The sequence below is a fragment of the Danio rerio genome, chromosome 9 (genome assembly GCF_052040795.2).
Source record: "Danio rerio strain M-AB ecotype USA chromosome 9, GRCz13ab, whole genome shotgun sequence".
NCBI classification, from domain to species: Eukaryota; Metazoa; Chordata; class Actinopteri; order Cypriniformes; family Danionidae; genus Danio; species Danio rerio.
This window is the reverse complement of record NC_141029.1, coordinates 31,226,809-31,254,787: the sequence shown is the minus strand read 5'-3', so window position 1 is coordinate 31,254,787 and position 27,979 is coordinate 31,226,809. Positions and strand designations below refer to the sequence as shown.

General features: G+C 34.7%; 1 protein-coding gene across 2 annotated transcripts in view; it reads left to right on the top strand.

Moving 5' to 3' along the window:
* The window catches only part of hs6st3b (heparan sulfate 6-O-sulfotransferase 3b), a 90,491-nt gene that overhangs the window by 33,220 nt on the left and 29,292 nt on the right, over positions 1-27,979 (top strand). The window contains exon 1 of one of the 2 annotated variants that reach the window (XM_087266981.1): positions 7,638-8,179. The exons of the other annotated variant lie outside the window; for it this stretch is intronic. The gene's annotated coding sequence lies outside the window, so the exon portion shown is untranslated. Of the gene's footprint in view, positions 1-7,637; positions 8,180-27,979 lie in introns of those variants that run through there. 2 annotated transcript variants of the gene reach the window in all.

Sequence of the window (27,979 nt, the reverse complement as noted above, 5' to 3'; positions counted from 1 at the left end):
AATAAGCCCGCTTCAACACCTTAGCTTAGCTGATATGAAAAGTGTTGGGAGAAATATTTTACAACCTAAAGTCAATTTTAAATAAGCAACTAAATGTGCTCCTTTTTAAGAAAGGTAATGTGAAAGTATGTGTTATGTTATTAAGTGTATTTTTAGAATTATATATCGCAGTATATGACTTTTTTTTTTTTTTTTTGCCAACACTGAAAAAAACTCTCATGATGCACTAAAAGAAATACGCAGTGTGATTGAACCAGGGCTCATATAGTTATTCTTCAAGTGAAATGGCTATTCCACTGCAGTGATGACCATTCTTTTTTTATTTCGGTTTCCTTAAAGATATTTTATAAGAGTCATTTAAAGCACTAGATACAATTAAAGTGCCCGTATTATCCTTTTTTATTTACCAGAGATTTTTTTCTAATAGGTGTACAGTTGAAGAAAAAAGTCTTAGCCCTCTTGTAAAATTAGATTTTTTTTTTGTCAAAAATATCTGGGTGCTGTGAATGAAGAGAAGGTTTTACACATTTAACACATTTTAAATGATTATTAACTAATTTATGATAAGTAAATTATTTTGTCTTTGCCATGATGATGGTATCTAGCATCTATTATTCCGCTTGGAATTCAATTTAAGGGCTTAACTAGGTTAATTAGTTTATTTTAGGCAAAACAAGTGGTTTGGTCTGTAGCCAACCAAAAAAAAGAAAAAGGAATTTCTTAAGGCGCTAAAATATTGACCTTAGCAGTTATTAATAAAAAAGGACATACTGTGGAAACATAAAAAACCTTGCTCTGTTCTTCATTCTTGTGGATTTCTACTGGTACAGATTCCTAATAATGAGTAGAGGCTACAGCAATTGTCTTTGACCAGCGCTAGCTCATCAGCTTTTACTGCAGTGATTTCTGCTTCAGCAAGTTGTTCTGCTCTTCACATATTTAAGTTTTCACATCTGATAGCTGTAGCTTTTAGACAAGCAGAGGCTTGCAGGTAAGTTCATTTCAACATTTTGCCATGAGAGAAGTGCTGTTGCTCCCGTCGGCAATCCTGACAGCTTGCGAAAATGAACACGAAGCTCATTGTTAAGTCCTGGCCGCGTTTTGAGGGACAGGCATGTGGAGCGTTGTCCAGTTTCTGCAATTTTATGGCCTGTCATCTGCCTATGTACGTCAGATCTGTCATCTCGATGCCAAACAAGCGATCTAAATCTGGGTTCTGGATACATGAGTGACGAGTGTGAGTAATGAACGACCTCAGTGTGACGTTTCGTCTGAAGCTCAATTGAGCAGATGCACCGAACACTGCAGGATTCGTCTGTGTCCATCTGCTGTGATGCCTTACACTTGGCAGGTTAATTTGGCTCAGAAAGAACACTTGAAAATTTAATGATTAAGGACACAACTATAAATCTCAGCTTTTGGAGATATAAAAGGTAGCAAATTGAAGAAAAGAAACACTTTTCAAAATGTCAGAATGGTAGTGCATATTTATGCCTTGATTTTTTATATATAAACTTCTTTCATTCAGTGTGGATAGTATGTTATGAGGAGCGTGAGGGAAGCTTATTTTAAGCAATGTGTACCGTATCTGTATTTGGTTCATTGAGCACTTGTGTTTACAGTATTTCACTGCCAGTAAATTGTTTCCAAATTATTTTTGCCATCTGTTGATTACAATGGTTGCATATGTGTTGCTCAAGCTGTATATTTTTAGTGGATACTTTTCAAATCCAACCACATCCTGTGACAGCTATTTAAAAACAGGGTATATTTCAGGTGTTTAGTAAAAAAAAATACTAAATATATCTACAAAACATTTAACCATGTCTTGTTTTTTTAATCAGGTGCAGACTAGCTGTCATACATACACTTTTAAAAGAAAAAAAATGAGGAGAACTTTAAAGATTTTGGCTGAGATTTGCTTGTCTCAGCACAAAACTCTTTTGGCATTAAAAACACATGCTGCGAAAACAGCTGTGAAAAGGTATTGACATTTTTTTGCGGCTGACCTTTATGCAAATGCATTTGTTGGAGTTTCCCTTTTTAGTTGCGAGATTTATGAGAGGAGATCATTTAAACAAATGAAACAACATCATTTTCTTTGCAGTGAGCGCATGATTTTATTCAAAATATTTTACTGAGCACAAACTTTCTGTAAAGAAAGCAGTTGCCAGCAAGAATCAGGTTCAAACCAGACTGGCATTTAGGAGTTTACTTATTGCATCATGGCTTTTTACCACATACATAATTATAGGGACAAGCAATATCAATTTGAGATTAACCTGTTTTTAAATTCATCTCTTATAATCCATTACAGTGTACATAATAATAGTTGCAGCAAGAAGATAAGCACAAGGACAATATTAAAGTGGTATTAATACTCAAATACTGATTTCATTTTCAATATAATCCATAATAGAGACAAAAGATAGAAATCAACAGTACATGAATCACCAAACTAAATAGCTGTGCTCAAAATATTTGAATTTTAATACTTTATTAGCTCGCCAACCACAACCACAAAAAAAAAAAAAAAAAAAAAAAAACTGTTTAGCAGTGGTGGATCTACTATCCGTAGCTCTCTCTAATGTTGCTGATAATTCTACCTAATATAGTGACTGTGTATTAAAGAATGTTACAGACAATAATATTGTATTATTATATTATATTATATTATATTATATTATATTATATTATATTATATTATATTATATTATATTAAATTTTATATTATATTATATTATATTATATTATATTATATTATATTATATTATATTATATTATATTATATTATATTATATTATATTATATTATAAAAGAACCAACAAAATCAACAGCAAATAATAATTTAAATAATGTTTTGATGAGGCACTATAGCTTTTTGTTGATCCAAAGTTTTTTTTTTTTTTTTTTTTTTTATAATTACAAACTGCAATGTATTGACTGAAATCATGGCCTTTTGAATATTAGCCTTTAAATAAAGCCAAATCATAATTCCTTTTTTTTTACATTTCAACATTAGAGTCCTCTTGAAATTATAATTAAGACTGGTGGTTAGTTGCATATTATATCCGCATATAAATTGCTGGAGGCTTTAAAATGGATGGCTTATTTGATATGGCAAATTTCTTCAGACATTATACACCGAATGCATTAATGGAGGCTTAAGAAGTCAAATAAATCATAGAAAATACATTCTATAGCTCCCACATGAGACGTACAAGGAAGATATTTTGATGCAGAAGCAGCAGAGTCATTGTAGAAAGCTGTCCCTACTCTGCACAAACATTTTCCTCCTTTATTTAAATTTTATTTTTAAATTTTAAATGTATTTTCTTATTAAAATTACTGTAGTGTATTATTCTATGAAAGGACAGATCTAGAGAGAATCTACAAAACACATATCACCGACTTCATCAATCCACAGTTCATGTCACCAAGTAGGAGTTCATGTTATTAGTTTGTGCAATTTGTTATTTGGGTCTGGTTCTTGAATCTGATTGGATGATAGCCGTGCGATATTCTGTCAGTAACAGCACTCGTACCACCTGTTCACACACAACACAACAACAATCTGGTAGTGATTGCACTGGTTTTCGGGGATAATTATTGTGATATCCTACTTGCAGCAGAAAAATACTGTAGACTGTAATAGACTGTAATATAGGGAGATATCTCTGTGGACGGATGGCATTTCATGCCGTTCAGCCTTACTGTGCGTTCACACTGAAATCTGCAAGAGCAATTGGAATGTAGAAGTCCACCACTTGAGAGAAGTCCAGAGAACACAGGCCTTTGAACTTTGGTTCCAACCATAGTTATTCCCAAGGGTTTCATTATTGCAGGCGCCGGATTTCTAGTTATTGACGATGTTTTCTTACAGTGACAAACATAAAAAGGTTACTGACGAGTTCCTGCATTAATCATATATCTTATAATCTTATATTTTGAATATATATGAATCTCATGGGACAATTCAAAACAGTACTGCTGCTTCAGAATATTTGGACACATATTGGATAAGTAGAGCAAAGCCACACCACATGCAACTTGATCTTCCATTGTTAAATTAATTTGATAAAAAGTGCGCAAAATTTTCACGCTAGAAAGCATGTTTTATGCGGGAATGTAACTTATTTGCTGATATGCAGCAACAGCTCCTTTAAATACGAGATGAATGTAGCGAATTTTGACGCTCTCACCAGCGGAGCTGAAGGCAGACAGCGTTGTTGCCAGGGCAGTGATAATCTTAAAATGTGAGCAAAATCACCAGTTTTGTCATCACTTTAGACATTACGCTATAGAATCATTTAAACAATAGCTCTAAAGTGACATTGGTGAATTAGTAATGTCTTCTGCTGTTCTGATGTCAGTTAGAACTCTGAAATTTTAGATTATTAGCTATTGAACATTGCAGTTTAGCTTAAATGAATTATGAATGAACACTTGTTGTAACTTTAAGCTTAAATGACTTATTTACATATTTATATATGTAATACATTTAATACATTTGTTTGTTTCAGAGTGGGAAAATTATCCATCTGACCTTTCCATTACCAAAACACTGGCTGTGATTCATTTTTAGTGTCTCAGAGGATTGTTTCTAAAATGATCAAATCATCCAGACACATTTTGAATAAGACATCTCAGCTTTTTTGACTTCTGAACTGTGTTGATTCAATCATACATCAGCCAAACCCAGGTGTCAGTTAGAAATTAGCATTTTGCAGAGCATCTCTGCAGTTTCTATGGTTACATAAAAAGATAATACATTCATTCAGTGATGTTTGTCCTGAGGAAAACATGAAGGTTGTTTACAATTATCATAATGACCATAGCCATTTTATTTAAATTCCTTAAATATGGAGTCGCTTCATTGATTGATTGATTGATTTTCTAAAGGGTTGATTGATGCAGTTGATGATAAGTTGTGTTCATTTTTAGTGGTTGGGGACGTCTGTGGCATAACCTCCAATCCAACTAGAGGACTATTGATTCCAGTCCTGCTCAAGATGTTTTATAGATTGTTGGATTAAATTCCTCTCTGCTATCGATTATGGTTTTTGAGGGCAGCACCGACATGCAGTTTCTCGAGGGCATCATCGCAGCGTCTGAGCGTGGATCAATTTCGCAGCAAGATATTACGTATCAAATCAATTACCGGAACATTTGAGGGAAGTAATCTGATTAAACTATTAATATCTCCAGAGAAAGATTGGGGCGTTTTAGGTAACATCTGTGGAAAAGTCCTACAGTTGAGTCCACGTATTTTCTATAATTACACACAAATCACAATCATTCCTGGCAGGAGCTGGGAAGTAAATGTCACAGAAGCTATAAAATGGGAAATAAATAAATATACGAAGGAAGGAGAGATGCAGGTTAGAGCTGAAAATAGGAGAATATATCAGCGGTGGCATTGTTGTCCTGCTGACTGTTAGCTGAGATGTTTTTTTTTTGTGTGTGTGTGTAATGAGGTAAGGAGGAACCATCACTGTTGGCTCTTGGCTTCCTACACACACACACATCTCTCTCATGAGAATCATGCTGTGGCACCTCATGTGGCGGCAATGCAAGCACATGGCAGATGCAGAGACAGTAGTGTTTTACTTCCATTGAAATGCAACTATTTTACCCTGCCGTTTTGAACTGTTTGCATTAGGGACCAATTTTGTTTGTTGGTTGTTATTTGTTTGAGCGTGCACATGTGACACACGTTGTGTAGTATGCAGAGTTTATCAGCGTTTTTTTTTTTTTTGGTGTGTTTGTGAGATTGTGTTCGGGCTGCGGTCCAGCTCTGCAGGGCTGTGGAATCATCCAGGTCTCCAGCATGCATCAGGATTATCTCCCGCTTACAGGAGAGGAGATCGGCGTCACAGCGCTCTGCACTGCCCAAGGCCATCAAACTCTTACTATCATGCAGCACACCATCCTCTATCATCACTGTACATAAATACCGAGATGAGCTGCAAATTATGTATATTTATGCATACAGTGTTCACACTTGTGTATTTGAATGGATCGTCTGAGCAGAAACATTAATTCATTGAACAGCACCTGAAAAGTCAATGATTGGAGTTTGATGGAGTGTTGGATGTTGTTCTCCACTACTACTAATTAGCTGATTATTAATAGTTAGTAAGGTAGTAGTTGGGTTTAGGACTGTTAGTATGGCTGAAAACTAAATTCGAATTCTTAAAATTTCTCAATCCCAGTCCTTAGACACAACAACATGAAATGTTATGAAATATTCACATCTCGCGAGTTGACGTGTTACATATCTGCAACGTAGGCTCATTATGAAAATGTCCCCATATACATTTCTGGAGATGGAGAATTATGTATAGCCAGAAGTATGCATGGCTCCAATTCCTTTTTAAAACGAATGCTACTGGGCAGTATGACACCATTCCTTTTCTCGCTTACCAGTTAACCTCTGTATGGACGGCTTTCCCACTGTTACCAGTTTGTCCAGTTGCTCACCATTTACATCAGCGGACTTGAGATGCAGAGAGGAGTTGACCACGGCAACAGGGTTCAAGTCTGGTGAAGAACGGTTCCAGAAAGAGTGTAAGACCAAAAGAGAAGCCAAAAAATAAACAAGTAAAGAACAGGGTGAGAATGTGGTAAAATCTGAAAACGTGGTAAAAATCAGACGAGGGCTTTTCTTTTTCTGGATTGCTTTTTAAAATTTTTGGTTGGGTTTATGAAAGTGAGTGGGCGGGTCAAACAATACAGTTGGTTAGGTTTAGGGAAGGAAGAGGGTGGTTCAGTCGATCAGTCAGTCATTCAGTCAGACAACAGTCAGTCATCAGCGGCCTCTGGTGGGTTTACGTGAGAGCTGCAGGCACAAATGACACTAATGGGAGAAATTTAAGGTGTCAAAAAGTGTACACATCAGCCTCTGGTGCATTCGTAAAAACAAAAACTGCAAAGAAAAAAAAAGTAGCTCCTGGGACATATTTAGTGCTCTTTAGAAAATTGTATAAAGGTAAGTTTTCAGAATGAGCCTGGGTTGGATATCTGGTTTCTAGCATTCTAGATATTATTTCTACCTTTAAAATAGGAAAACTCAAAATTCTGAATTGTCTAAAAGGAAGGATAACAACAATTAACAAACTATGACTGTTAGATTAATGTGTCTCGTGTGCCTCTTGCCTCTAAAATGGATGCACTTGACATCCAACTTTTCTTATCTTTTTGTCTGCCTTGCTGTAACACAGAGTTGTCTTCACACCTATTAATTTGTTCATCATAGTTATAGTTGTGGTGTGAATTCCTCTATTTTCATATTATATTTAATATTTAATCAAGTACATGTGCTAGCTAAAATGTTACATTGAATAAATTATGCAACACACCCATATACAAGAATCCTTTTGATGGGTGTGTGTGTGCCTTTCAGTGCCACATTTTCCCCCCATGTGAGATTGTGCTCTTTCATCATTAATTGAATGAGAGTAATTAAAATGTGAGGCAGCTAGAGTTAGGAATTCATGCTGTGACAGCCATTAAAGCCTATCTTTGAAATAGGAAGGGGACTGAAAACAGTGCGTTTGTAGAAACCCGAATATAAATCTCTAAACTAGGGATGGGAAGATTAACCGATATGTATCGATACGCGGTTATGCGCGTTCACGATGCGAGTGCATCGGTTGAGCAGCAGAGGATGAATGAAATTTTGGAAGCAAATCGAGATGCATCGGTTTTTGCGAGATGCATCGATTTTTCCGAGATACAGCTTATATTTTTAATATAGAATGTATTTTTTATTTATTAACAAGTGTTGTCAACCTGTTTTTGGCGCATAATTTAATCGACCTACATAAAGTAAGCCTTAGCAACGGATTTGCGGATGTGCACACACTACAACTCAGTGTATCAGGTGTGCGGATGAAGCTAGTGGAGCGCCCTCAGAAAGCGCGAGAAGCAAAACAAACATTTTATTCCCCACTGAGTTTTAAATCTAAAGTATGGCAAGCAACATTATGGATTTAAGGATGGACGACATGACAGGACAGATGCAATTTGCAAAATGTGCCGCGCATCTGTAAAATACGCGGGCAGTATGACTAATCTGATATCTCACTTGAAGCGGCGCCACGGTGTTGTTGTGAAAGCATCTTCCAGTGTTTCTGCATCCCTGGCTTTCGCACTGCTTCAACCAGCTCCAAAAGTGGTGAGAAAAGCATTGAAAGTTTTTTTTTCCATGCGCAACAGTTCTGCTCGCTCTACGCCAATAACGAATGCTATTGCATTGTTCATCTGCAAAGATATTCAGCCTAGTGTCACGGAGAACGAAGGTTTTAAACACCTCCTCCTGTTAATTTTTATTTAATTATAATAATAATAATATTAATAATAATAATGATAAAAATAATTGGGTGTCACAGTGGCACAGTGGGTAGTTTGACCACCTCACAGCAAGAAGATTGCTGGTTTGTTATATTTTTATTAGCCTGTTGTTTACAGTGACAGTGATGTTTCAACGCAGCATAACACTGCTAGTTCACGACCTTAAGTTTTGAATAATCAGTGGCAAAATATCTTTGTAAAACTTGTTTTCATAGTTGAAAAGTTAAATCACAATTCTTGTTGTGCAATGCTAATTTTATTTATGTTGAAAGAGTGCAAATATATACATATTTTTTTAATATATATTGCACTTATACATTCTGTTTATCTTGAAAATACTTAAATAATATGTGCTATATGTTCTAAAATGGCCCTCTACTGTAAACTGACACTCTGGCTCTGAGAGAAAAGCCAGTTTGTAAAAAAAAGTCTTGGTTTTGCTTGGTTTATAAATAATCAAACTCATTCAATGGCACAGCATCCTCTTTCACATCATCTCATAAACTTGATCTAATTAGTTAGTGCTGAAATATCGCATCGTATCGTGATATGGGTGTGAATCGTATCGTGTTGCATCGCAATATGTCACAAATGTATCGCTAATATATCGGATCGTATTCTTTGTATCGAGATGCGTATCGGATCGGCATTATAGCTTAGATGCCCAACCCTACTCTAAACGTATCTTAGTAATCAGAGGACTGATTTCACCCAAAGTAAACCTGGCAGCCGAAATAGACTGCGTGGTATTGGACATGTCAGTATCTTATGCGAATACAAAATATGTGATGACAGACTCTTTAAATCCACAGTTTGTGAATCAATAACACCAGATGAGGAAGGTGTTTCATTATTCACAGGAAAACAATGTCACTTATTATGTATACATCTCTGGCTTTTGGTAACAGGTGGTGAACGTTGTGACACAAATTCTAATTAGCTTGTGGAAGTGGTTTGGGGAATGTGATTTGTTGGAAATCCTAGCTCTCTTTTTGTAGACTGCAGAAAGTTCGCGACCGCAGTAGGAAATCAAATATGAGTACTAGATTTTTCTGGGGAAGGGAGGGAGCTGTAGAGAGGTAATCCAGTTTTTGCGACAGAGAATGAAAACGATCGTTCAGCTTCAGTCCCCAGTAATCCCCAGAAATAACAAGCTTATGTACCAAAGCTTCCATAATTTTATCTGGAATCTTTCATAGTGTGGCATTAGAATGACATCAAAGCTGGACCAGTAATACATGGCCAGCAAATCGATAGACAGATGAGCCATATTAATTCTTGATATGCCGTAGAGTGCCTGATATGCTGGTGTTTCTGGCTCAGGTAGGGTTTTCCTAAGATTATTGGCCTTGCACATATCACACTGCTTTGAGTATAAACTCTTAAATGAGAGAAAGTGGAAGTTTACTTAATGATCTGACAAACCCTAATTAACAAGCAGACAAACCAAACCTTTTTTTTTGCAAGATAGTGATGCCTTCTAAAGTGACTGACAGCCATCTCATAGCAGATTGTCAAGATGAAGGCCAAACCACGACCCTTTCAGCCACAGCACAAGTTGGTTATTCCAAATCTATCATATTGTGAATTCTAGAATACTGGATCTTGAGATGATGTAGAGAATATCAATGGACAGTCAGTTTAATGCTGTATAGCTGAAGTTCAGATTTGAACAGGGTAAAGATCTATCTTATATTGATCTGTGTATGTTATGTACATCAGCTGCACTGTAAAAAAAAACAATTTCCTGCACAGCCTTTTTTTGAGTTGACTCAACTTAAATTGAGGGCCTTGTTCATGGGTTGCAAGGTTGCTTGGGTGTTCTGTTTTAGTCTAGTATAATTAGTCTACCGAATATGTATAGTTGAAGTCAGAATTATTAGCCCCGCTGAATTTTTAGCCCCCCTGTTTATTTTTTCCCATATTTCTGTTTAACGGAGAGAAGATTTACAGTGGTGGCCAAAAGTTTTTAGAACGACACAAATATTAGTTTTCACAAAGTTTGCTGCTAAACTGCTTTTAGATCTTGGTTTCAGTTGTTTCTGTGATGTACTGAAATATAATTACAAGCACTTCATAAGTTTCAAAGGCTTTTATTGACAATTACATGCCATTTATGCAGAGTCAGTGTTTGCAGTGTTGGCCCTTCTTCTTCACGACCTCTGCAATTTGACTGGGCTTGCTCTCAATCAACTTCTGGGCTAAATCCTGACTGATAGAAACCCATTATTTCATAATCACTTCTTGGAGTTTGTCAGAATTTGTGGGTTTTTGTTTGTCCACCCGCCTCTTGAGGATTGACCACAAATTCTCAATGGGATTAAGATCTGGGGAGTTTCCAGGGCATGGACCCAAAATTTCAATGTTTTGTTCCCCGATCCACTTAGATATCACTTTTGCCTTATGGCACGGTGCTCCATCATGTTGGAAAATGCATTGTTCTTTACCAAACTGTTGTTGGATTGTTGGAAGAAGTTGCTGTTGGAGGGTGTTTTTGTACCATTCTTTATTCATGGCTGTGTTTTTGGGCAAAATTCTGAGTGAGCCCACTTCCTTGGATGAGATGCAACCCCACACATGAATCGTCTCAGGGTGCTTTACTGTTGGCATGACACAGAACTGATGGTAGCGCTCACCTTTTCTTTTCCGGACAAGCCTTTTTCCAGATGCCCCAAACAATCGGAAAGGGGCTTCATCAGAGAATATGACTTTGCCCCAGTCCTCAACAGTTCATTCGGGATACTTTTTGCAGAAGATTAATCTGTCCCTGATGTTTTTTTTTGGAGAGAAGTGGCTTCTTTGCTGCCCTTCTTGACACCATGCCATCTTCCAAAAGTCTTCGCCTCACTGTGCGTGCAGATGCGCTCACACCAGACTGCTGCCATTCCTGAGCAAGCTTTGCACTGGTGGAACACCGATCCCGCAGCTGAATCTTCTTTAGAAGACGATCCTGACACTTGCTGGACTTTCTTGGACGCCTTGAAGCCTTCTTAACAAGAATTGAACCTCTTTCCTTGAAGTTCTTAATGATCCTATAAATTGTTGATTTAGGTGCAGTCTTAGTAGCGACAATATCCTTGCCTGTGAAGCCATTTTTATGCAATGCAATGATGGCTGCAAATATTTGCCAAATTATGTGCGTGTGTGTGTATATATATACACACACACACAAACACACACACACACACACACACACACACACAAAGTATAAAGCTGATCAATAAGTTGTTACGTGACTTGCAGTGCGCTCGCATAATTCATTCAATTGGGTGCGTCTGGTAGGTGAGAGCATGTCACGCCACACACTTCCATTGGAAATAACAAACTAGTACTCTAGAAAACTCTAGAAAAGACAGGAAATGTGAACAGCCCCTAAAGCCTGCCATCATTTGCGGTCTCCAGCAGTTGATCTTCTTGCACAGACATGGTGGATTCACCTGTTTTATTGACAAATGGGTTCCAGATCCATTCCTTGGCAGTTAACGGGTCCTTCACTGCGTTTTTCAAAGACGTCTGTTTCTTACTCATTTTGCTGCTTGGGTTAAATTTGGACTGAAATAATTTATGATTTCTTGTGTGGCCCTGTAACAATTGATCCATGGACCAGTACCGGTTTGCGGCTAGGTGGTTGAGGGCCATTGAACTACAGGACTTAAAAGTTGAGGTAACTCAAATACTCTGGGTAGTATCTTTACCTTACTATTTTATCTTTTTACAATGTGGGTTTCAATGAGTGTTAAAATGCATTTTAAAGCATCCTATAAGAAACGAGTGATGTAAATGACAAAGTTCAAATTAAAATTCACAGAAAAAATATGTTCTCTTTTTGAGTTTTATGGTTAATGCTAATAATGGTAGATGGAAACACATTTGCAAAAAAACAAACAAAAAAACAACAACTCAATTGTAGTGAATATTACACCAATATGAATAATCATAATAATAGTCTCCATTATTCTTGCTTTGTTTGGTGTTGGTAAATAGGTTAACAATACTACAGTCAGCCGATTTCTACAGCTTGATGGAAATGCATCTATCATTCACAAATGGGAATTTTTTTTTTTTTTTTTTGATTGCGAAGACTTGCTTCATGCTAGGATGGAAACTGTCTAAGGTTTTAAGAGAACTTGTTCTACAAAATCAACCTGCAGTAACCAAAGCTCTGATCAGAAAAAAATAGTCCTAGACTAAACTAAACTTTGTGGAGATTAAAGTCTGCATGGAATCAAAATTTACAATGATTATTTTGCTAGCGTTAGTCTTAAGGTGAACAATCTAAAAAAAAAAATTGAATCTTTGATCAAAATCTGAACATTTGCTTTGACCTAGAATGGCGGTCCTTCTCTGATTTCAGTTTCACAGCTTGGTTGAAAAATACTTAGCCACGCCCCTCGAACCAATTAGCTTGCTGTGAGTAAAGGATAAGAAAAGGATAAGAGGAGGAATAAACCCTGGCCCTATACCTAATATTCTGTTTCAGTTGGAAATACATCATATTTCCAAATTAAAGGTCTGCAGCATGTTCCTGTGCATGTGGACATTAAAAACAGAAAACTGTTTATATATATCGAAGGGACTTACTTTTAAAACATTGCTAGCCCCAAACTTTTTAGCAGTTATGTTCTTGTAAAACATTTGTACATAAAATTTTTATGTACATATGTTTTACAAGAACAAAATGCGCCTAAATGCACTGCCATTGTTAATTGCTCCATCTCATTTCTTCTTATTTGTATGAAGTTAAACTCTCTTCAGTTTTTATTTGGCATCACTTTTAAGACTTTTTACAGACTGTTTTTGCATTTGGGATTTAATAACTGGCTCCCTGAATGAACTGTTGACGGTGTGCCGAAATCATGTCAGGGACAATAAACTCATTTGAGGTTACAAGAATTGTAATTAGGTCTGCTGAAGCTTTCGCTGTAATCCCACCATTAATAAAGATTTTAATTATGCTTAACAGCTGAATTGGGTATATACATTGTTCCTGCTAGGATGTTTTGTTTACTGAATCCCACGATTTGTCTCCAGAGCCGTCATTTAACAAAATAATTTCCTAAATAAAGGTACAATCTGTAGTGTCTTTCTCATTAAAAGTTTTACACAGGAACAAAAAAATTGCACTTTTGAGAAATGTTAAAATGATGTTCACTTCAGTGAATGAGGCCTGTTATCATTTTAGGAATAAAATGCTTATTGTGGATAATGGTTTGTTTTTATTACATTTATGATAAATGTTTGTCTCTGCACATAATGAATCCTAAAGAAAGATCATAAAAATATTTCTTTTTTATATACTATATACATTTTAGACCATACGTACAAGTACTGTTGAAACCACTTGTTTTATAAAAAAATACATGATTTATAATATATATTTATAATATATGATTTATATATATATATATATATATATATATATATATATATATATATATATATATAATTAGAAACATCTCTAAACTGACAATATAGCCATTTGTGTTTATTTTTTATTTTATTAACTACTATGTATTTCAAATACAATTGTTGTTACTTAGAGCTTGACCATTGATCAGGGGCACCTTTCCCAAACAATGACATAACCCATAACTGAACTACCATCGATTGTGAAAATAAAGATTTAATGACAAGTGCTTCCCAAAAGCTTAGTTTCTCTGTCGCAGATCTGTCATTTGAACCAGGTTATTTATAACGTAAAACGTTCGTAATGACGCTCTTAGTGGGGTGGAGTTACACCTTCTTTAAACTTTTTTGTGCAAATTATATTGTTTTACACGCTCAAAATTTTTGTTTATATACAATAATAATTTTAGTAAAAACATGCAGTCAATTTCCAAATTAATTGAAACGGCACAAATAAGGTCTTTGTTTCCTTTACAAATATTAATGAGAATATTCTATATTCAGTTCAAAAACAGCTAACACGTATACTAATCTCATATAAATCATTATGTTATTGATTTCAATTTAAATTTATATGTAAGTCTATTGTTGTTTCATGTCAACTTTTACAACTTTGACATTTAAACCACTGCAGAAATGTTCTAGCTTATAAGCCCAATTCTTTATACATTTCTTAATAAATGGCTTAAGCCACTATAAAATAAAACTATTAACATAACCTAAATATTTTTGTTTTCATGAGCCTTGGAGATGTAAAAAATTCAGCTTTCCATAAATCACCTATAGCTTTCGTCATGAGTCACGGCTGTGTTCAAAATGGCATAAATGATTTCAAAGTGCACTATGAAGCACAACTGTCAGCATGAAGATCAAAAATACTTTGAAAGGAAATAATGTAAGAGAGATGGCTTTAATGTTATTTTTTTTTTAATCATTCTGAGTTTAGTTCAGATGAGATGTTAAACTGAGGCCCAGACTCTCTGTGGTCAGTAAAAATCCCAGAATGTCCTTCGAAATAGAGTAGGGGTTTAACCCCACCATCCTGGCCAATTTTGCCCACTGGCCATCCCCATACCATAATTGTCTCCTCTCCAGCAATCAGCTGGTGTGTGGTGTGCGGTCTGGTGCAATATGCCTGCCGTCGTGTCATCCAGGTGGATGCTGCACACTGGTAGTGGATGAGGCAGTTCTCCCCCAAAAATGCTAAAGTTAAAGTGCTTTGAGTGTCCAGGAAGGCGCTATATAAATGTAAAAAATTATTATTATTATCGTACAGTTTATGGCCATGCAGCCCAAGCTCATTGGAAACACATCCATCACCCTTTATTTTTGCAAAATGTAAATTATATTGCTCCAGGTGAGGTTGTCCATATATTGAGATATTGTAGATAAGTAAGGCAAATGTGTTCAATTACAAATCCTAAACATCAGTACATAATTTTGTAGTATTTATTTGTTGTTGTGCAAATAACTGTACAAAAATAATAACTTGTTCGTCAATAAAATTTCCCTGTAAATATCATTAATGTGAAAAGGAATAAAGCTGATGGTGTCATACTGCCCCTAGTGTTCAGCTTACCTACAAACTGCTGTCAAATGTATTGTTAGGTATTTACAGTTTTTACTAAACAGATTGTAGGCTGTTGAGCCTGCATTGAGATATTGTGTCAGTTAGGGCTATATATATATATATATATATATATATATGTATATATATATATATATATATATATATATATATATATACTGTATATATGTACATACATCTCTTAAAAGATGGTATAAAAGTTTAAACCACCTAATTACTGGAATCAGTTTCAGCGAAAATGTTAATATCAGAGCAGCTGCGATATTAAAAAATAATTTGTGCTCTAAACACTTGCATGTAATGATGCAATGTCTGTTTCATTCATATTCAATTCCACAGCTGTAGCTGAAATGCAAATGGAATGCATGACACAAGAAGAAATTTGCTTCCTGATTCCTACATGATATGGTTTATTCTTATTCCTCAAGCCACCTCAGGTGTAGTTTTATAAGAATAGTGTATGTTTATCATGCAGTGTCAAACGACTTGATCACTGTATAGAATACTGTTATATAATGTCATGTCTGCTTTATTCAGTGATCAAAAGTCACATCATTTAACAGAAGGTCATTCAGTTAATGGTTATAATGTGAACATATAGTGTATTGTTATTCTCATGTGCTACTGCTAACCTAAAATAAGTCATTTTAGTTTCCTCTGTTACTGTAGGTGCAACTCTTCCTCTTGTGTGCAACAACAGCAAACTAAAATAAACTAAATTAAACTAAAATAACTTAACTAAACTAAACTAAACTTAAAATGAAGCAATTATGTCAGTTTTTTACATCAATTTGTGATGTTTTATTTTTTAGTCATAGTATTGTCATTTATTTTCTTTCTTTCTTTCTTTCTTTCTTTCTTTCTTTCTTTCTTTCTTTCTTTCTTTCTTTCTTTCTTTCTTTCTTTCATTTATGCATTAATTCATATATTGATTGATTGATTGATTGATTGATTGATTGATTGATTGATTGATTGATTCATTCATTCATTCATTCATTCATTCATTCATTCATTTATTCATTTGTCTATTCATTTGTTTTTCATTCATTCATTCATTCATTCATTCATTCATTCATTCATTCATTCATTCTTTTTTCATTCTTTCATTCATTCACTCTTTTATTAATTAATTATTTTGTTTAATCTTTCGTTAATTCTTTTGTTCATTCTTTCATTCATTCCTTTGTTATTTCATTCATTCATTCATTCATTCATTCATTCATTCATTCATTCATTCATTATTTTATTAATTTCATTGTTCTTTCATGCTGTTATTCATTCTTTCATTCATTTGTTTATTCTTTTGTTAATTCTTTCAATAATTAATACATCATTTCATTCTTTCTTTTATTCATTCATTCATTCTTTCTTTCATTAATTCATTATTTTGTTCAATCTTTCATTCATTCTTTTGTTCAATCTTTCATTCATTCTTTTGTTCAATCTTTCATTCATTCTTTTCATTCAATTATTCATTAATTCTTTCATTCTTTTGTTAATATTTTTTTCATTCTTTTATTCATTCCTTTGTTATTTCATTCTTTCTTTTATTCATTCATTCTTTTATTCATTTTATTGTTCTTTCATGCTGTTATTCATTCTTTCATTCTTTTGTTCATTCTTTTAATAATTAATTCATTCTTTCATTCATTCTTTCATTTATTCTTTCGTTCATTCATTCTTTCATTCGTTCATTCATTCATTCATTCATTCATTCATTCATTCATTCATTCATTCATTCATTCATTCATTTTTTTGTTCTTTCATTGCTTCTTTTTTCTGTGTGTGTTATTATATAACCTAAAAAATGCAAAAAACATCAAACATTTACAGCTTATTCTTTCAAAATATGCCCCATTACATTTGCTGAAATGTAGACACCCAAAAAGAAAAAAAACTAAATAAATGGACTGCCCTGGTGTGAAAGTAGGAAGTAATTAATAAGTAAACTTCACATAAGTTCTTTTCACAGAACGTTCATTTTCTGTTGCTCATTTGGTGGCAGCAGTGGCTTTGCGCAGTGCTGATAAATGACATTTACCTCTCCTATAGGAAAACATTACGATAGCTTTGTGCGGAAAAGAAAATAATACCAAAGCAAAATGAGCAAACAGCTGTAGAGGAGAAACACAGAGGAGGAGAGGACAGTTAGAGAAGCTCTGAGGTAATTAGGCTCGGAGGAGTCACATTCAGTCTAGCTCAAGGACACAGTCGAGCAGCATAGACATCATTTCCTCCTGCACGCTGACACTGAAAGTCCTGCTTACTGAAGAGACGACAGGGAGAAAGACACATGCTCATTTTGGGGACTGTGAGTGTGTGATGGCATGTGCCAGGCTTTGCATATTGGGGCAAAAATACCACAACAAAAGACAAAACAAACTGTAATTGTAGAGATGACTACTGTATATGCAGTGAGCTATTTTGTTTTTAAATGATAGCAATAAGGGTAATTCACTCAGAGTTTAGATGTAAATTTATTGAATTTGTTTGATTTGGTCCTTATATGATGGCCTTATATGTTTTCATTTAAAAGTACAGTAAAATGTGAAATGCTGTTACAAGTTAAATAACCTTTCTCTCTTAACACTTTTTAAAATGTACTTCATATCCTGGGATTTTACCACATGCCATGTATTAGGCCTATTCATACAGTAGCTATAATGGTCACTATATCGTTAATAATAAAACATGTCTTTGTTAAAAATGTAGCCTATGCTATATAGCAAAAGTGGTCACCGATAGAATTGAAAATGTGATCCTGGCTTTTCAGAGTCTTTATTAATGCTTTAATGAATGTTGTATCAATGTCATACCCTATACCTGACTAAAGTCTTGTTGCCTATCCAAGCTTCTAGTTGATCCTTTGGCATAAGAAGTAGCTTAAATAAAAGGCAAAAGCCTCTAGATTTTGCTTATTTTACCAAAATAAAATATTGTCTTGGCTTGATTTTTAATTTTTTAATTAGGACAGTAAGGTCTGATTTTGCTTAGACAAAAGTCTTGTCACTTAACAAAAATAATGTGCAGTATAGAATATAAAGTCATGGTCAGCTGAAAAATAATGAATATTGTGTATGACTCCCATGAGCTTGGAGGACTGCATCCATACATCTCTGCAATGACTCAAATAACTTATTAATAAAGTCATCTGGAATGGCAAAGAAAGTGTCCTCGCACGACTCTAAGAGTTCATCAAGATTCTTTGGATTCATCTTCAATGCCTCCTCCTTCATTTTACCCCAGACCTGCTTAATAATGTTCATGTCTGGTGACTGGGCTGGCCAATCCTAAAGCACCTTGATCTTCTTTGCTGTCAGGAACTTTGATGTGGAGGCAATATGGGAAGGAGCACTATCCTTCTGAAGCCCTCTCCTGTGGTTTGTAATGTATTGGGCAGCACAAATGTCTTGATACCTCAGGCTGTTGATGTTGCATTTTACTCAGCTGATCTCTCGCATTCCCCCTTACTGAATGTAACCCCAATCCATGACTTTTCCTTCACCAGAATGGAATGATTTCTGTGAGATTCTTGGGTCGATGCAGGTTCCAGTAGGTCTTCTGCAGTATTTGTGATGATTGGGATGCAGTTCAACAGATGATTCATCAGAAAAATCTACCTTTTGCCACTTTTCCAAATGATTAACTAGAAGTCAAGTTATTATTTGTTGCTCTTACATCTGGGATTGACGACAAGACTTGTGTCAGGTAGTGTTGGCTAACTGAAAAGATCGGCCTTTGAACTTGAATTCAATCTATCTTCCAATTCCGCTTTGTTTTAGGCTTTTGCACTATATGCACTTTTGCACTATGCTATTTTGCAAAAAAATTTTTTTTGCAATTTTACAATTTTACATTTATTTTTGATGAAATAAATGCAGCCTTGGTGAGCAGTAGGATCTTATTTTAAAACGTTTAAAAATCCCACTGACCCCAAACTTTTGATTGGAAATGTATATCCTGAAGTCAAGAAACATCAAATAAAATTGGACAAACCAATGCTTAAAATGATTCATCTGAGTTTGATGCATGGTAACCTGAAAGTGAATAGGTCTCTAACATCAAGGCTCCACCCGTCCTCACATAAGAGACAGCAGTAAAATGTTCTTTTATAAAACAGGACTTTTCCTTTTAGGCTATTTGAAAACTCCTGTGGTCATCAGCTGTGGTAAAAATCTTTTCCAGGGGAAGTTCATGTGATGTTTGATGTTGTAGTGGTAATTCTTCAGGATTCTGTGTTATTCCTTACAAAAACCCTGAGGAAAAGTTTATTGCTGGGCATCTGCTTTTTCCCAGCCCAGGAGAAATAATGCAGTTATTAGTTGTTTTAAGAGACAACACTCAAATCTCTCTCTAAAAGAAATGAATGTAACATTCAAAGAAGGTTTTTGTGGAATTGGATGGAAAATATTTCATGATTTTCATGACTTCTGATTGTAGATACCTGAAAGATACCAGATTTTCCATATACTGTAGATATGCATATAAATCATGTAATATTTTATTTATATTTATTTGATCATATAATATGAAGGTGATGGTATTATGAAGATTTAGTAAATATGGATGTTTTAAAATCTTGATTATTCCTGTGATTCAAAGCTGAATTTTCAGCCTCCAGTCTTCAGTGTCCAATAACCAATAACCCTGTCAAAATATTTTTACAAATAAAAAACTAATAAAGTTTAAAATTTGTGTTATTGTTTTTTTCTGACACAAAACAATAATAATGTTATAATATATATATAGTTTCCCAGTAATGGGTTGTGGTTTTAAGGGCATCCGCTGTGTAAAATATGCTGGATAAATTGGTGGTTCATTCTGCTGTGGCGACCCCTGAAAAATAAGGGACTTAGCCGAAGGAAGATAAATGAATGAATGAATTTATGAGCATACTGTTGGTTATAATGTAAAGTGTTGTATAGGCCTGGTGTGGTGGACTTGAATAGACTTTCAATTGTTTGAATTGTTAAATATGTTATAAATCATTGTAGTATATGAAGACAGAAATCATATATTTAGGTGAATTACCTTATAAATACAATAAACTGACTTTTGTTTAAAAGAAGCTCAGTATCGCAATTCATATCCTTTACATAAGTGATACACATTATCACATGTTTATATTGCAGTTTATAAAAATTAAAATGTGTGGTTACACCCCTAATACATACCACAGATGTACTCAGTCCTTTAAAATGCGTGGTTTGCTCATTTGAATTCAGCCATAAAGATGCGGATCTTTATTCTGAGAGCATACAGCATGGGCCAGTCCGGGCACATCTCAGTGCTCCAAAGGGAATGTCAGTGAGCACCTTGAAGTCGCCTTCATTTGTCATAATCAGATTCTGGGCCCAACTCATGCCTTTTGTATTCAGTGCAGCCAGGGCGACAATCTCGCAGGGACAAATCGCTTATCCCTGAAGCCCAACCGTTCCACACAACATCAATAACAGCAGTGTTTAACATAGCCTGTTCTCTCATTATCAATGACTCTAGTTGTTGGCCGCGGTCTAGACTTCTTATCTTTGAGAAAATGTTTTACTTGTTTAAAGGGATAGTTCACCCAAAAATTCTGTTCTGTCTATTGTTTACTCACCCTCCAATAGTTTACAACCCTGTATGCAATTTTTTCTTCTGTTGAACACAAAAGAATAAGTATGGAAACATATTGGAAAGCAGCGGCCATTGATGTCTACACTGTAAAAAAAAAAATCCTTAACACTACAACTGCCAGAGGTTGCTGTATACCTAAAATCGCCAGTGTGGGTATATTTTACCCAGGTAACCCAGCACAAATTTTGTTTAGAAGTTGCTTAAAAAAAACATATTAGATCACTGTTTTTTGCCACTGTTAACAAAAGGCATCTAAACTCATGAAATGATTCAGGATAAGAAGATTATTTTAGGAGTAGATTATAAGTAAATTAAATTTGAGCAATTATACGCTGATGCATAACATATTTCTCCAGAGTCTCCATCATTCGTTGCATTTTGTGTTTTTAATAGCTCTACAAATCGAAAGTAAAAGTAAGTCATTTCAAACATAAGCAGTGCATAAATACAAGCATTTTTTTATAGTGGGTAAGTTTGACCCACACTGGCGCTTATATAAATGTCCCACTTTTTAATCTATTTTTATCTAATCAATTTTTAGTATCTGGAAATTGTAAAAAAAGGCAATTTTATTAAAAGTCGATGACTTGGAGGCTTGCATGTTTTGCTGAAGCTCTGTTATGTAAATTTGAATAACAGTGATTGGTAAAATTGACCCCATGGCGGTTCTAGTGTTATATCAGCAGTGCTTCACATTTTTGTGATTCATGTTTTATTCCTCCCCCCCCCCACCTTTATGCTTTAGAATTGCATTTTGTAACTTTGAAAAACTAAAAAAAGTGAGTTTTATTAACATGTTTCTGTTAAATTTTCTGTATTTTACAGAATTATTTATCTATATAATGTTTCTTATTCATTATATTATTTCAAACTACACTAAAATGTCAATAAAAGTCACTTTGTTAAACTGTAGAGTTGAATTTTCTAACATCAAAAGCCGACAGTGTAAGAGTGAAGTGTCATATGCATTTGTTCGTATTGCAAAACAAGTCTGTTTCACCAAGAAAGTTGATACAGATTCCACAGTCATTCAATCAATTCATTTTCAAGTATTTGTTAATTACTTTTGATTTAACGTCACTTAATTGCTCCATATTGCATACGATACATTCACATAATAGCAACGCTCTCCCAAATTTAAGCTTTTATAACATGCCTCTATTTCCATTTTTGAAATAAGATTGCAGAAGGATAGTTTGACTAGAAATGTACAGTTTTTCACCATCATACTGATAACTTTTTAGTCATTAAGCAAAATTACAGTAGGAACCGCTGTAGATAAGGTCCCGAGATCAAGCTCCCATATTCCATATCACAACCATAAATAAATGGAAACACTTGTGAATCACAAAATATGTAACAGATATTTTTTACAGTGTAGAATAGGAACAAAATTGGTTGTCAATAGCTGCAGCTTTCTAACTCTTCTTCAAAGTGTCTTCTTTTAGGTTCAACTAAAGAAGGAAAGTCAAGCAAGTTTGGAACAAGTGTAGGAGTGTAAAACATTTGTCGGTGAACCGTCTCTTTAAGGTCTTTGGGAATTTACCCATTAGCACTTTATTTTGATGGTCCATGAGTATTAGTAGACTGTCTGCTTAATATCTGTTGATACTGCTCTTTCAACAGACATTTAACTGACTAAAAGAAACTTTGCAAGTACATGTTAATTTACGTACACTAACCCTAACCCCAATCTAACAGTCTACTTATAATCTAATGAGTGTAACCCTAAATTCAACAAACAGATCATCAAAATAAAGCGTGACCATTTACTCTTGCAGATACAAATACTTTTTAAAGAAAGTTACTGAATATTTGATCTGATCTGACACAAATCTAATTACGTATTTTTATTTTTTTGTTAAACACTAGAATTATTTGTATTTTTTTTTTTTCCATTTCCATATGTCTAGTTGCTGGCAGTATTATCAAGTTTACTTACTGTAAGTTGGCAGTAAAAATAGACTTTTCTGTAGTGTTTGAAAGTCTGACTGGAAAATGTTTAAACCAGCCCAAGGTCATTCCATGTCTTAGTTGGTGTAGGCTGGACAGTCTGATCACCTGAGTAATCTCAGACTCTTTAAAGCAGAATTGATTCTGATTTGCTGTCAGTGTTTTTATAATTCATCAGCTGAGAAACCTGTAGATGATTTTTTAAGGTATTTCCAGTGATATCTCTCTTGATGTCATTGTATTTATAGCAAAAATCATTTGAGACATCGATTCCGCTTTGATACCTAAAATTTCTAAATGCATCAGTATTTCACAACAAGAAGGTCGCTGATTCGAGCCTCAGCTGGGTCAGTCATGTGCTAAAGGTGAATTGGATTAGCTAAATTGTCCATAGTGTATGTGATTGGGAGTGTATGAGTGCTTTCCAGTGATGGGTTGCAGCTGGAAGGGCATCCGCTTTGTAAAACATATGCTGGATAAGTTGGCAGTTTATTCCACTCTGGCGACCCCAGATTAATAAATGGACTAAGCCGAAAAGGAAATGAATTAATGATTGCATCAGTATTCGCTCCTGAATTGATTCTGAGCTTAGTCTTGAACAGCAGATGGCGCTGTATGCTTTACAAACAGCCATACTCAAATTCCTTAATCCAGTGTTTCTCAACCCTGTTCCTGGAGACACACCAATGGGGAATATGCCGAAGCATGCTAATAGGACTTTTAATTTGCCATTAACCTGGGTTAAGTGCTTCCGGCGAATTGAATACCAATGCAAAATCCGGTGCGTTTAAGGTCTGTTTTCTTTAAAAATCTGCGATCTCCACTAGCTGAGTGATATCTGATTTAAAGTGGGTCTCAGATTGTACAAGAAGCACTGCATTACATTACATTTCCCCTGCCATATCTTTATTATATGAGCATTTATTTTACCCCAGTATATTCAATGGAGCTTCTGCGTTAACCTGGCGATTCTGATGGGCGCGTGCGAGTAAACGTCTTTTTGTCTCGTTTTACGCTTGAGCAACTAAATAAATTCTAAAGTTTATTTAACTGAATGTATTTTAATTAGAACATCGATGCTGTATAAGGAACCGTATAAAATGAGAAAAAGTTCACAATAACAGGTCACAGGAAGTGTATCAGCATGGGAACAGCACTAGCTCGGCATATACCCTATTGTACATATTTTATGTGCCTTTCTCATCTGACCCATTCATTTAAGGTTTCGGAGTCTCTTCTAATCCTCTTCTATGTTGATTCAGGTGTGTTTTTTGATTAGAAAGAGATTGAAAATGTGCACTGTTGGTGTGCCTTCAGGTACAGGGTTGGAAACACTGCCTTGCACATGCTACTCTAAGCTAAAAGAAAAATGTGCAAAGTTAGGGGATGTTTAAGTGAATTACAAAAGTGTTTATTTTGAGCTATGTTTACATTAACCTTGTGATATGAATGTCCATTTACAATTCATGTTTATATGGTGCTTTAACAATGTTGAATGTGTCAAAGCAGCTTAACATAGAAGTCTTAATAAATTTACATGCCTCAACCAAAAGCACAAGCACTCTTCCTCATTAGCATTTGAGTGTATGGTTAAATATATAGTCTTTAGAGGGATACCTGCTGTTAAAAACAGTAAAAAAAAAAATTCAGAATTGATTCAAGAAGGAATAGTGATACATTTTTTTTAAATCTCAGAATTGATGCAGAATTAATTTCTCAAAATTTTTTGGCATAGAACTAATAATTATAATGTGAACTTTGTAACTTTATAATTATCATTATACGCAACATCCTTGGTTTGAACAAGCCTCTGGGAACATTTACATTCTTTAGATTTCTGCATGTTTTGAACATAATTTTTGTATGCCCTGGAGTTACCTTCTGCTAATTAGTATCGAGAGAGGCTCTGCTGATGTTAATGTTGCTTTGTGGATCCATTGTTTCCTGTGATATGTTAAATAAATCACCTTTTATTTGTTCTGGTCACGTCTGAAGTCAACAATTTGTGAAGCACCTTTTAGTAATGCAAACACTGCAGGTTTAGTTACAAGGGTCAGAGAGAAGGTTGTTACTGTCCTGACAACTAAATTATGAGCAGAGAATGTAGGATTTGGATCACATTTGCTTGAGGCGTTCTTCTGGAAATGGCTCAAAATTCAAGTTTTTAGATTACAGATTTGAGTTTGTTGGAGAATGTGAGCTGATTATCTTCTCAGGGATGCTGAAAGTGACCATATTAGAGTAGAAGAGCCACTTTTGAATTATAAATATGCTGTTATCATATGATATGTTAGAAGTAATCAATAGTATGTATAATATGATCACTAAATGCAGCATCAAATAATAAATAAAGTATGTTCTAATGAAATTAGATTCAGGAATCTATATCTTTGCTCATTTCAGTATAGCCTCGCGTTTATCCATTAGAATGAGGTAAAGGTAACTTGTAATGTATCTGGACATTTCAAGACTTGAATTATGGAAAATTGTAGCTTTTTGAGACACTTTTAACATACTGTATTGACATGATAAAATATATAGTTAATCCTGAAATTATTATTTATACCCCTAAAGTTTTTGTTAAAATGTAGAGATACATAATCTATTATATACCTATTTATACATAGACCTATTTTTATTTTTTGTCTTATTATCTTTCGAGGGAAGTCTGTCTCATTTCCGGTCCAAAAAACAACAACTTGTTGGTTAAATAAAATTCTCACAATGCAAATAAATTAAGAAAACACGCTGCATTTTCCCACAATGCATGAATAGCTTGGAACACAATGAAAATGTTTCAAGGGGACCCAAAAAGTGATGGACCTAGCTGGGATTTGCATGTTGTGCCATGAATATTGCTCAGTGAAGTTTTAGGTGATCTTTAAAAGGTGAGTTTCTGCTTATTTTAACACCCTTATTAAACGATTCCTTTGTCTTTTGTATATTATTAGCCTAAATAACCATAACCTTAACAGCCTGGTCCGTTACAATTTTGGGTCACATGAAACATTTCCCATTGTGTTCTATGCTATTTGCATTTACTGTGAAATATTTTGTTTGTGTTGTGAGAATTTGCAACATGTTTGCTGTCAAAACGATGTAGATTATTTCTTAGTTTGCTGTTTTTTGTAATTGTATGTGTTTTCTGAGGGTGCTTTCACACCTATACATTCGTTTTGGAACCTGTCTTGTTTGCCCAGTTAGCACGGTTCGTTTGGCATCTGCACCAAATCGGGCTGAGACCGGCTGAATGAAGCGTTCTCGACTCGATTGAAACGAACTATGGAACTATCGACTATACAATGCGATCCAACAAACTAACGAACCAGGCTATATCACAGTGTGTTATGGTTATGGAATAGCCATATAGGAAGAGAGAATTATGAATATGGTGAGATGTCATTCCTACCGGCAAATGTGTATTTCATGTTAAATACGAAAGTGGAAGCATGTTGAAATATTATCGAGAGCTGTTTATCCGTTAGAAAAACTGACTAAAACTTCGATCTGTATTTTTTTCCATATTTTGATCGTACAATATTTTGCATAAGGCCCATTGTTTACTTCGTTTCTACACTGACACCTCGAAAAAAGGTCAACATTGATCTGTCTCATTGTCTGACTGCAGTCTTGTTTCATCTGTTATTTCTCTCTATAATTTAAGCCTATAAAGCATAAATCTGGCCAAAATAGATAGATTAATTAACTACTTTAATTTTTACATTTTTAATTACATTTTTTAAAGTTATATTTATTGACGATGTCTGTGGGTGTCAAAATTAAAGTGCACCTTTTCGCTTCTTATTGCTTATTATCATAAATTAAAATGACCATGTATGACAGCTGAGCGGAAACTGTCAGACTCTGAAAAATAAACTGTGAAACTCTGACCAATGTGATGAGAATTAACTCGTACGTGACTTGTTTGAACTATTTTGGTGTGAAAGCGAATCGCACCAAGAACAAAAATAAACATTGTAACAATTTAAATTCCTGAAATTGAAACAAAACAATGGATTTACAGGTGTGAAAGCACCCTTAAATTGCAGCACCTTAAGCTTTCTCGGCCACTATAACACTTAGAGAAAAGTGCTCTGTGACAAGTAGCTACTGTATGCCTTGATACTTGAACCTGAGCGCTCTAGATCACAAGTACAACAAAAACATTGTCTATATGGCGGTAGAAACGCGAAGAAAACATTTTAAATTACAAATCACAGACACTGTTAAGTTGGTTTGTGATATTTATTTGATGTTGTGCAAAAAAGCTGGACAAAAATAATCCCTTATTTACTGATATGTCACTGTAAATATCATTATTCTGAAAAAGACCAAAAGTTTTTAGCATCATACTCCTCCATAGCGTTCAATTTACTTATTAACTTTAGATAAATGTATGCTTTTTTTTTTTTTTTTGGTTTCACAAAAATGTAGATGAAAGGACATGTTTCCAATAAGCCTGTGTTGACTTTTGTATAACTATTGCTTTTTTTGACACTTGGTCCTTCAGAAATTTGCTCAGAAGACTTGCTTAGCCCTGAGATTGATCTCATTCACAAATGTCACATAATCCTTTTGCTGCCAACAATCCATGGACGGCAAAAAAACTGCAGATCTGAGGGATCACTGTGGCTGAATGTGGAGAGAGTATTCACAAACTAATACATCAAGCTTGCTTTCTACCATAAGTCGTATGATTCTAAAATGTCTGGCTTTTTCTGTAATCTGAAACTCCAGCAAAAAGTTGGTGATCATGACATTGATCCAAAACTTTAAAATCAATCACAAACACAGTGGCTGAAACTACAGGAATTGCTTCTTTCAGAGCGGCCATAGTAGAGTCTTGACCTCTCAGCCTTATTGAAATTCAGTGGTGTGATGAGAAGCAGAGCACTGAAGCAAAATAACTCGAAATACAGCAAATAACAAAAGGTATTATGGAATAAATTGGACTAAAAGTTAATAAATAACTTTGAAAAGATTTTTGTTCAAATTTTAATTTACTCACTAAGTACATTGGGAATCCATCTTTCAAACTTTGGTTCTGACTTCCTCAAGCAC